The sequence below is a fragment of the Pinus tabuliformis genome, chromosome 4_1, assembly GCF_031772625.1.
Source record: "Pinus tabuliformis cultivar Carrire ecotype Pingquan chromosome 4_1, CPIR1, whole genome shotgun sequence".
NCBI lineage: Eukaryota > Viridiplantae > Streptophyta > Pinopsida > Pinales > Pinaceae > Pinus > Pinus tabuliformis.
In genome coordinates, this window is record NC_142303.1 from 230,005,566 (window position 1) to 230,014,661 (window position 9,096).

The window sequence follows — 9,096 nt, forward strand, 5'->3', positions numbered from 1 at the left end:
GGCCGAACAGCGGCCATTAACTATTGATTTGACAATTTCATACACAGCAGAAGAGAGAAGCGGCCTGATTCATTCGTCAAAGAGTATCAGAGGAAAGATGGAGTGGCAAAGAGTATCAGTTGAATATTTTAATGGAAATCTTCAATTCCCAAAGCAGCTTAACATTGAATGGCCTCCAACAAAGTCAAATAAAGCGGTGTAAGCCCATTAAAGCTCTCAAATCACAGCTACAGCATTTAAAGCCACCGAATAGCAATGGAGCAGAGACCAATGCGCAGTTATGGCTAGATGAACAGCACAGAGCCACCAGGACAACACATTAACTCAGTTTTGATACGGCTGCCCTCAGCGCAGGTCAAAGATATTTTCTTGCATTTATTTCTGGATAGGATTAGGTTAAAGTAATCATTTTCTTTCAGACCTGTTTAGGTCAAGCTGTAATACACCATTTTGGGTATTTTTCCCTATTTATACTGACCCTCTGTATTGCTAAAAGGGTTGGTTGGTTGAGAATTTTCAAAAGAGACTCGCACTGTATATATGAGATGTTTTATTTAATCAAAGACTGCTCAAAAGCTTTGGAGGAATGACTGTCTGCTCTGTGTCTAATGGTTTGAAGAGTTGAATGTGGAATTCCTGTGCTGCAATATGAATCAATAAGTGCTCCTTACCTCTGTTATTTCAATTTCACATATGCTCAAGTCACTGAACAAAGGATTGGTTTAGAATTTGCTTAGTTGCACTCTATGCTCAGTTTCTGTGTCTTCTTAATGTTTTCTTCTTGATTTAGGCATAAATATGAATTCTGTTATGGCTCATGTTTAACCTATTTCACATATGAATGACTGTAATTTAGGAATTCTTAACTGCTCCTAGATAGGGCTCATTTATCTTCTTTCTGCTAACTTGAATGAGAGATTCTTGATTGCCCCTCATTCCTTAGCCTTTAATCCATCTCTTCACTTTGAAAGATTGCTTCATATGCAGCTGTCCTGCTCCATATTTCCTTCTTGTGACCAAGAAAACGGACCAGCAGTCCTACTCCTTGACTCCACACCCAATGGTTCTAAAGCTTTCATGCTATCCCTGCCTCTTTACCTGAAAGTATCATCCTTCTCACCAAAACTTAAACAAAACCCCCTTGAACTCAATAGCTAGCCTAAAATCATCTTCAACAAAGCTAAATCAGAAAGAGAGAGCCCTCTCTTATTGCAGGTGGGCTAGAACCTGCATTCCAAAGACTGGTCTGTGGTTACCTCGGCCGTATCCTTTTGTTGCTGACCAAAAGGACAACCTGAGTGATAACACTAGGATTCTGCAATCTCCCACTCTCTCTTGAGAACACTTTAGCTGTTCTCTTTGTCCAATCTCTTGTTGGATTCTTCAGGTTCACTGCCACTTTAGAGTCCTTTCCTTTCTTTTCTTTTACGAACACATCTGGTTCTTCTCTCACAACTTATCTTGTTCTATCTTGTTGTAGTCTTCACACTTTCTTATGCTGTCACCTATGTTTTGAATGGATTTCCTCTATCTTTTGCATCTGCAAGTTCTGCTACAATCTCTAAGAACTTCCCAAAAGTTCTTCTGCAGTTTCACTATTGTTTTCATACCTCTGTAGTCTTTAATATTCATAAGAAAAACATCTCTTCACAGGAAATTTATTCCCCTTTCCTGCTCTGATACCAAATGATGGGAAGAGGATCTTGGGGTTAACCAAAATCCCTTTCCCTTAAAAAAATATCGATATTGAGGCCTTAGGGTTATGGCCCACAAAGCCTATCGGAAGCGTTTCTTTAGGATTTAAGCCTTTAAAATCATTGACCATTCCACTATCAGGTCTTTTACACCATCAGAAGCTTTAAATTATGCATTTAAGCTTTAAAGCCTCGATACAATACATATATCGGAAAAAAACACGGTCAAGGGATTTACAAAGGGAAACTCCGCTCTGATCCTAACAGCTAGACCTCAAATCTTTATAAGTCGCAACTATAACTATCAGTGGGTCCACACCGTCAATTGCTGCACAACACTATTCCGATCCCTATACTCGATCACCAATCCATTTATCGGTGATATCACCATATCACTCATTGGCATATCGGCCATCGTTATTCCATTATCGCTCGTCCTTTGCCTCTCCGATATGCGATCACTGATTGCATCTGGGCCATCGATCTGGGCTTCTGATCTGATGGTCCAGGATCCATCCTTTATCGCTGATTGCTCTGTGATGATGGTCGGGTCCGATAACACCCTAAGGCGTTCACCGATGCGATATGATCAGGATCATTGATCTCACAGATCTAACGGATCCTGTGTATTGTTTCTCCAACCTCCTCTTGGAATTAATATCTTTCGATCGATGGATTTTTTCATTAAAGCCACATTTTCTACCATACTCCGCTTTAGACACACGACACATAGTTAACTCATTTACAAATGGATTCTCATCGATCCTTAAGTGATCGATGGTCGATTAACATTTCCTACCAATGGAATTTAAGTCATTCAATGAGTAAATATACAGATAACCCAAAGGCACAACACAGACACATGGAATCCACAAATACACAACTTATTCATTATATGTGTAAGATTACAGAACAAAGGCATCGTAGCCTTAGAACGATTTCCCCCTTGACTATATTTCAACACATTTTTTTCACAAATTCTATCTCTATCACTCTATCCATCTCTATCTTTCTCATCACATATATTTATACAACACGCAGGTTCATCGTTACAGGAATATTGGATCGGATCACTATGAAGGATCTGATCAATCCTCTCCTTGATTTTCTCAACAAACCCTTAACTCGCTATACGTATACACATGGAAAATTAGATTTAATTAAGTCTTCTAGAGACTTATCCATTCCATCATTTAAGCTCTGTTTTAAACAAAAAGTCCCCTTGTTTAGCTCAATGGTCCACATCCTCCTCCTTCTTTGCTTTGGATTCCTCTTTTGACTATGAGTGTTGGATGCTCCTGCATCAATCATATAGTATGCTTTTGGGCATGGATTGGTTATTCATTCATAGGACTAAAGTGGTCTGCTATGATATTTCTATTGAGGGCCTAGATGATAATGGGGAAAGGAGAATCTTGTAGGGAAAGAAGAAGCCTATATTAGTGATAATAGTTACGGCTATGCAAGCAAAGGGAAATTACAAGAAAGGATGTGTATTGTTTGCAGTTCATATTTCAAATGACAAAGGGAAGGATGTTGATGATGATGAAGTCCTAAAGAGGTATCAAAGTCACCTTACATAATGAGCACTCCAGAGTTGGTGGAATTGAAGTTGCAACTTAAGGAAATTCTTGATAAGGGATACATTAGGCCAATTGTATCACCTTTGGGTGCACCAGTGTTATTTGTAAAGAACAAGGATGGTACTCTCAGGTTGTGCATTGATTATAAGGAATTGAAGGGGTGACTATCAAGAACAGGTATCCACTATCGCGAATTGATGATTTTTTTGATCAGTTGAAGGGAGTAACAAAGTTTTCATAGATTGATCTGAGATCAAGATATCATCATGTGAGCATCAAAGAAGAAGACATGTACAAGCCCACATTCCGTACCAGGTATGGGCATTATGTGTTTTTGGTGGTTCCATTTGGTCTTACTAATGGTCGAGCTACTTTCATGTGTTTAATGAACAACATGTTGTATCCTTATCTCAAAAAGCTTGTGATTATGTTTATTGATGGTATATTGATATATTCTAAGAATGAGGAGGAGAATTGTGAGCACCTAGCGAGGCTGGTGAGGTTGTTGAGAGAGCATCATTCGTATGGAAAGCTGAGGAAGTGAAATTTATTTCAGTCTCATATTCATTACTTGGGACATGTTGTTTCCAAGGAGGGATACTAGTGGACTCGGAAGAGATTAAAGCTATCATGGAGTTACCAACTCTGAGGAATGTGGTTAAGGTTAGATCGTTCATCGCACTAGTATATTATTAGAGGTAGATCAGTACTTCTCATGGGATGGTTATCTTATCATTATCATAGAGAAAAGGAAAGAAGTTTGAATGCATTGAGGGTTGTGCAGCTAGTTTTAAGCAGTTGAAGCATTAGCTTACAAATGCTTCGGTTTTGAATATTACAGATCCTTAAAAGGAGTTTTTGGTTATTACGAATACTTGAAAGGAAGGAAATGGAGGGATCCTGATGTAGGAAGGGAAAGTGGTATATTATGCATTAAGGAAGATGAATGAGCAAGAGAGGAACTATGTTACTCATGATCTCAATTTAGAAGCTATCATTTATAAATTGAAGATGTGGAGACATCATCTCCTTGGAAGAACATTTGTTATGAGGAGTGATCATAGTGGGTTGAGGTACTTGTTTGACCTAACCAATTAGAATGGTAAGAAAGATAGATGGTTGGATACCCTCAATTAGTTTTACTTTGAGGTCAGGACATTAAGGGAAAGGAGAACATGGTTACATATGCTCTCAATAGGAGAGCGCAGGTGAATCATATTTCAACTGTGGGATCTTATGGGACAAATTTGCATGAGTTGATCTTGCATGTAGGGTAGCATGATGACATGTACCATCAACTAAAGTAGAGGTTGCAGCAATAGGGTGAAGGTGGTAGAGATGAGGATTATCACCTGACGACAGATGGCTTGGTCAGATTCAGGAATACAATTTATGTGTCTAATAACAGTGAGCTCAAGAAGCTTATCTTGATGGAATTTCATGTCAGGCCATATTCAAGTCACTTGGGATATCAGAATAATTTGACAACAATTAAGAAGTTCTATCATTGTCTAAACTTGAAGAAATAGGTGGATGAATTTGTTGCTAGATGTATGGACTCTCAGCAGGTAAAAATAGAGTGTAAGCATCCAATTGGTTTATTGTAAACAATTCTAATTCCAGAGTGGAAATGGGAGGTAATTTCCATGGACTTCATTATAGGTTTTCAGAGGACATCAAAGCGGCATGATTCAATCATGGTTGTCATTGACAAGTTGACTAAGGTAGCTCACTTTGTTACAATGAAGTCTAATAATTTAGCTAGTGAGGTAGCTCAGATATTCATAAGGGAGTTAGTGAGGTTGCATGGCGTTACCAAGAAGATTATATCAAACAAAGATGCCAAGTTCACTTCCAGGTTTTGGAAGGAATTGTTTGAAGGCTTGGGGACAAAGTTGGATTTCAGTACAACTTATCATCCGCAGACAAATGGATAGACAGAGAGGATCAACGAGATTCTTGAGGACATCTTGAGGATGTATGTCATGCATTAGCAGAGGAAGTTGGAGGAGTATATTCCACTAGTGGAGATTGATTATAATAATGGGTATCAGGAATCCTTTAGGATGAGTCCATTTGAGGCACTTTACAAGTAGAGTTATAATACTCTTATCAACTAGAGTGATCTAGCGAATGAGGTGTTGATTGGACTATATATGTTGGCTAAGATGGAGTAGGAGACACAGGTTATCAAACTGAATTTAAAGGTGACACAGAACAAGAAGAATATTTATGTAGATCAACATAGAACATTCAAGGAGTTTTATGTTGGGGAGCATTTGTACTTTCACATCAAGCCTAGGAGGAGCTCTTTGAGGATTGGGTCATGTGCCAAGATGGAACCTTGGTATTGCAAGCCTTTTGAGATCCTTGAGAGGATTGGACCAGTCTCCTACATACTTTCACTGCCACTAACAATGAAAGTATATGATGTTTTCCATGTTTCATTTCTTAAGAAGTATGTCCAAGATGATGATCATGTGATTGTTTGGTCTATATTGTAGATAAAGCCAGAGAGAGAATTCCAGCCAAAACCATAGTGCATTTTGCAACGAAAACAACTCATGCTCCAGAACAGAGAAATTGAACCAGTTAAAGTGCACTGGAAGCACTTTGGGCCCAATGAAGCTACATGGGAGATGACTGATAAGATGTGATTCTTATATGCTTTTTTATTTGCTGGTTGAGCAGATGTGTTTGGTTGATGTTATTTGCTTCTTGTTTCTATATGCATATGTGTATTGTAGATAATGCATTGAGCTATGTTATAAATATTTAATAAGCAGTGTGTTGTAAATATTACATTGAGATGTGGTATAAATGTCTAATAAGCAGTATGGTGTTCGTGGTTTCAGTAGTATGGTATCATGTAAATGTTGCATCGAGATGTGTTATAAATCTCCATTGGTAGCATGTTTTGTTGGTTATAATCATCACTGAACATTAAGGATAGTGTTACCCCAAGGGGAGGGGTTTGTAGCATACCTTGGTTGATTTTCCATGTAAATAAAATAAGACAAAGGTCATGGGACACATATTCTAGGTTGAATATTTGGCATAACACTTTAGTGGGAATCACTTGCAGTTTATTCATGGCTATGAAAATTGGAAAAGGCATTGGAAAAGGAAAAGAGGCAATAATTGGCATTTAATTATGAAAATAAAGGAAAATAGGAGAAAAGGAAGGTGAAGAGACACAAATTTGCATGCAAGGGAAATTATAGGAAAAATGAAGGAAAATGAAGAAAATAAAGGCATGAATGATAAAAAGACTTAAGAGAAATAATTTCTAGCTTTTTGACAGTTTTGAGTTGAGAACACTGTCATTCTCTCATACTCTGGCACTCTTAGAGCATTCTTGGAGCATTCTAACATTCACTTGGATTTGGGTAAATAAGGCAAGGGAAAGAAAGGAAGCACAATGAGATAGTTGGACCAAAAGACACAACAAGGATACTTTGTAGATAACAGGTTTCATGTGTGATTTCCTTGCTAACTTTTGGATGCATGGTGTATGCATGTGATTGTTTAGTTATGTGTTGTCATTGTCATGGAAATTTTCCTAGATTGACAATGGTCTCATACTTGCCTTTCCATTTTCTTAATAGCCATGGTGTTGTGGGTTGCCCACTTGTTTTACTAATCCATTCTTACGTTCCCTATGGTTATGGGTTGGAACACGCGCTCTGGAAGCTCTACAACAACTTCGGTTGAGCTACTACTTTGTCGAATCATAGGTTGAGGCAAATTCTCTATAGCCTTATGGGTTGAGTTACTAGTCCCTGGAGCCACGGTTGGAACAAATGCTCTGTAACCCTGAGTTAGTTGTGGGCTAAGTCACTAGTTCCTCGAGCCCTGGATAGCTTGGGTATAGACCGATCTGTTTGATGCTAGTGATTTCTAGAATAGAGAGGTGGAATCACTGTGGTTGAGGGTTGAGGTGGTTTGGCCTCTAGAAGCCCTGGTTGGTTTTGTTTTGGTTTAACACATAAGGTCACACATTCATGATTGGAATATGGCGTGATTGGAATATGTTAATATGAGATAATTTTCTATTGTAATCTATGATTATTTGCAGTGATTTATGCTTTTGATATTATGGCTAATTCATCATGGCTTCCATTCTAGTTATATGTTGGTTATATGATGTATTATGTCTATGGCTCTTGACATGTTTTGATAACTATTTGAATGGTTGATGGATGCATAGACTAACAAATGTTATTGCAACTAGCTAGACAAGGCTTCGAGCCTTCTTGGTGATTCTCAGATGAGGATTATCAATTTATGATCAGATATGCATTCATGACCTATATCTTATATGTTTTCCATATGTTTGATGAAATTTCTCTAATGGATTAGGCATGTATAGGTCAAGTTATTGCTTGAGTTTTGATTGATTAGCATTGTTATTACCTTTTTTTTGCATTTTGGAAAGTTACAAGCAATTCTCAACAGTGGTTTGGAGGCTAGCCTAGAAAATTGGCTCAGATTTCGGAACCGTTGGAATTCAATTGGGTATTTTAGGTCATAACTACATGGAAGTAGGCTTATGTGTGCGGTTGGGACCCCATAACCGCACGGATGTTGTGTTATGTATGTGCTTGGGGAGTTTCCTTAGTTAAACAAAGTTCCATCTTAGGGATTCACCACCTCAAATTGGTTTGCAATCTCCTAAGTGGTTTGTGGTCTCTCAGGGATGTCAGTTTGTGGCTTCGCTATAAGGATAGGCCCCTATTTCCATGGGACATAAAAGAGGCTGACAACATCAAGAAGCCCAAGTTCCTCACACGCATTTTCAAGAGGAATGATCCCTCACTGTAATGAAAAGGCGTTGTAAATATTTAAATAAAGCATACACATATGAAAATGATTCTAAACCTAATGAATTAGTGCTCCAAGATGTTCTCATGTACTAGGAGGTGAATCTAAGAGTACAAATATGAGAATAAGAAGACTTGTCACCCATCCATTTCCTAGGAGTAGAGAAAAGACAAAAACAAATAGTGTAATGTTCCCCTTAGATAATGGTGCTCCGAGAGGTAAAAAATGAAGAGGCGAGGTTTAAATCTGAACCCCGTAGGAAAAAAAGACTTGAGGCAGACATGAGACTACATAAATTAAATTTAGCCTAGGCTGATGCCTCAACCATCAAAGAAATCACCATTGACAACAATGAACTTGAGATGGAGAAAAACATGCCAAATAAAGTTATTAGTAAGGGGAAAGAGCCACAACATTCATGAAATCCTCTCGACAACAAGAAATCTTGAGGATAGATGTTTGGATAGTTACTTTGGTACAAGGAGCCACTATTCCACAAAGTCCAATTCCCTCCATCCCTTCGATCATGAAATGAACATGTGCATAAATGCCCCCATATCATCCTAGGTATATCGACGATGAAGTCGTTGAGTTGGGCAATTATTATTACAACAATGCAAGGAGAGTATTTATCCATATTGCCCTAAAAAGACAAAGATTGACATCATGAGAGAGGAAGGAGTTGTTGAAGAAAGCCTATAGAAGAGGATAATTTGGAGTATAACCAAATAAAGAAACCAATAGGCCGTAGCAGACATAGCCTCGGTCCTAGGACCTCTAGATATAGCTAATAAAGCTACTATCCAAAGCTTATTCCTAAAGATGAACAATTAAATGAGATGGTAGTTTTGCAACAAGAGTTGAGGTAACTTTTGGAGGCCAAGAAGCAGGAAGGATTGGATACACAACACATAGAATTTTCAGAATCCTTCAAGGCTTAATCAAAACCACAGATAAAACAACTTAGGGATTCTCATCCTAATAAACAAAGGAAT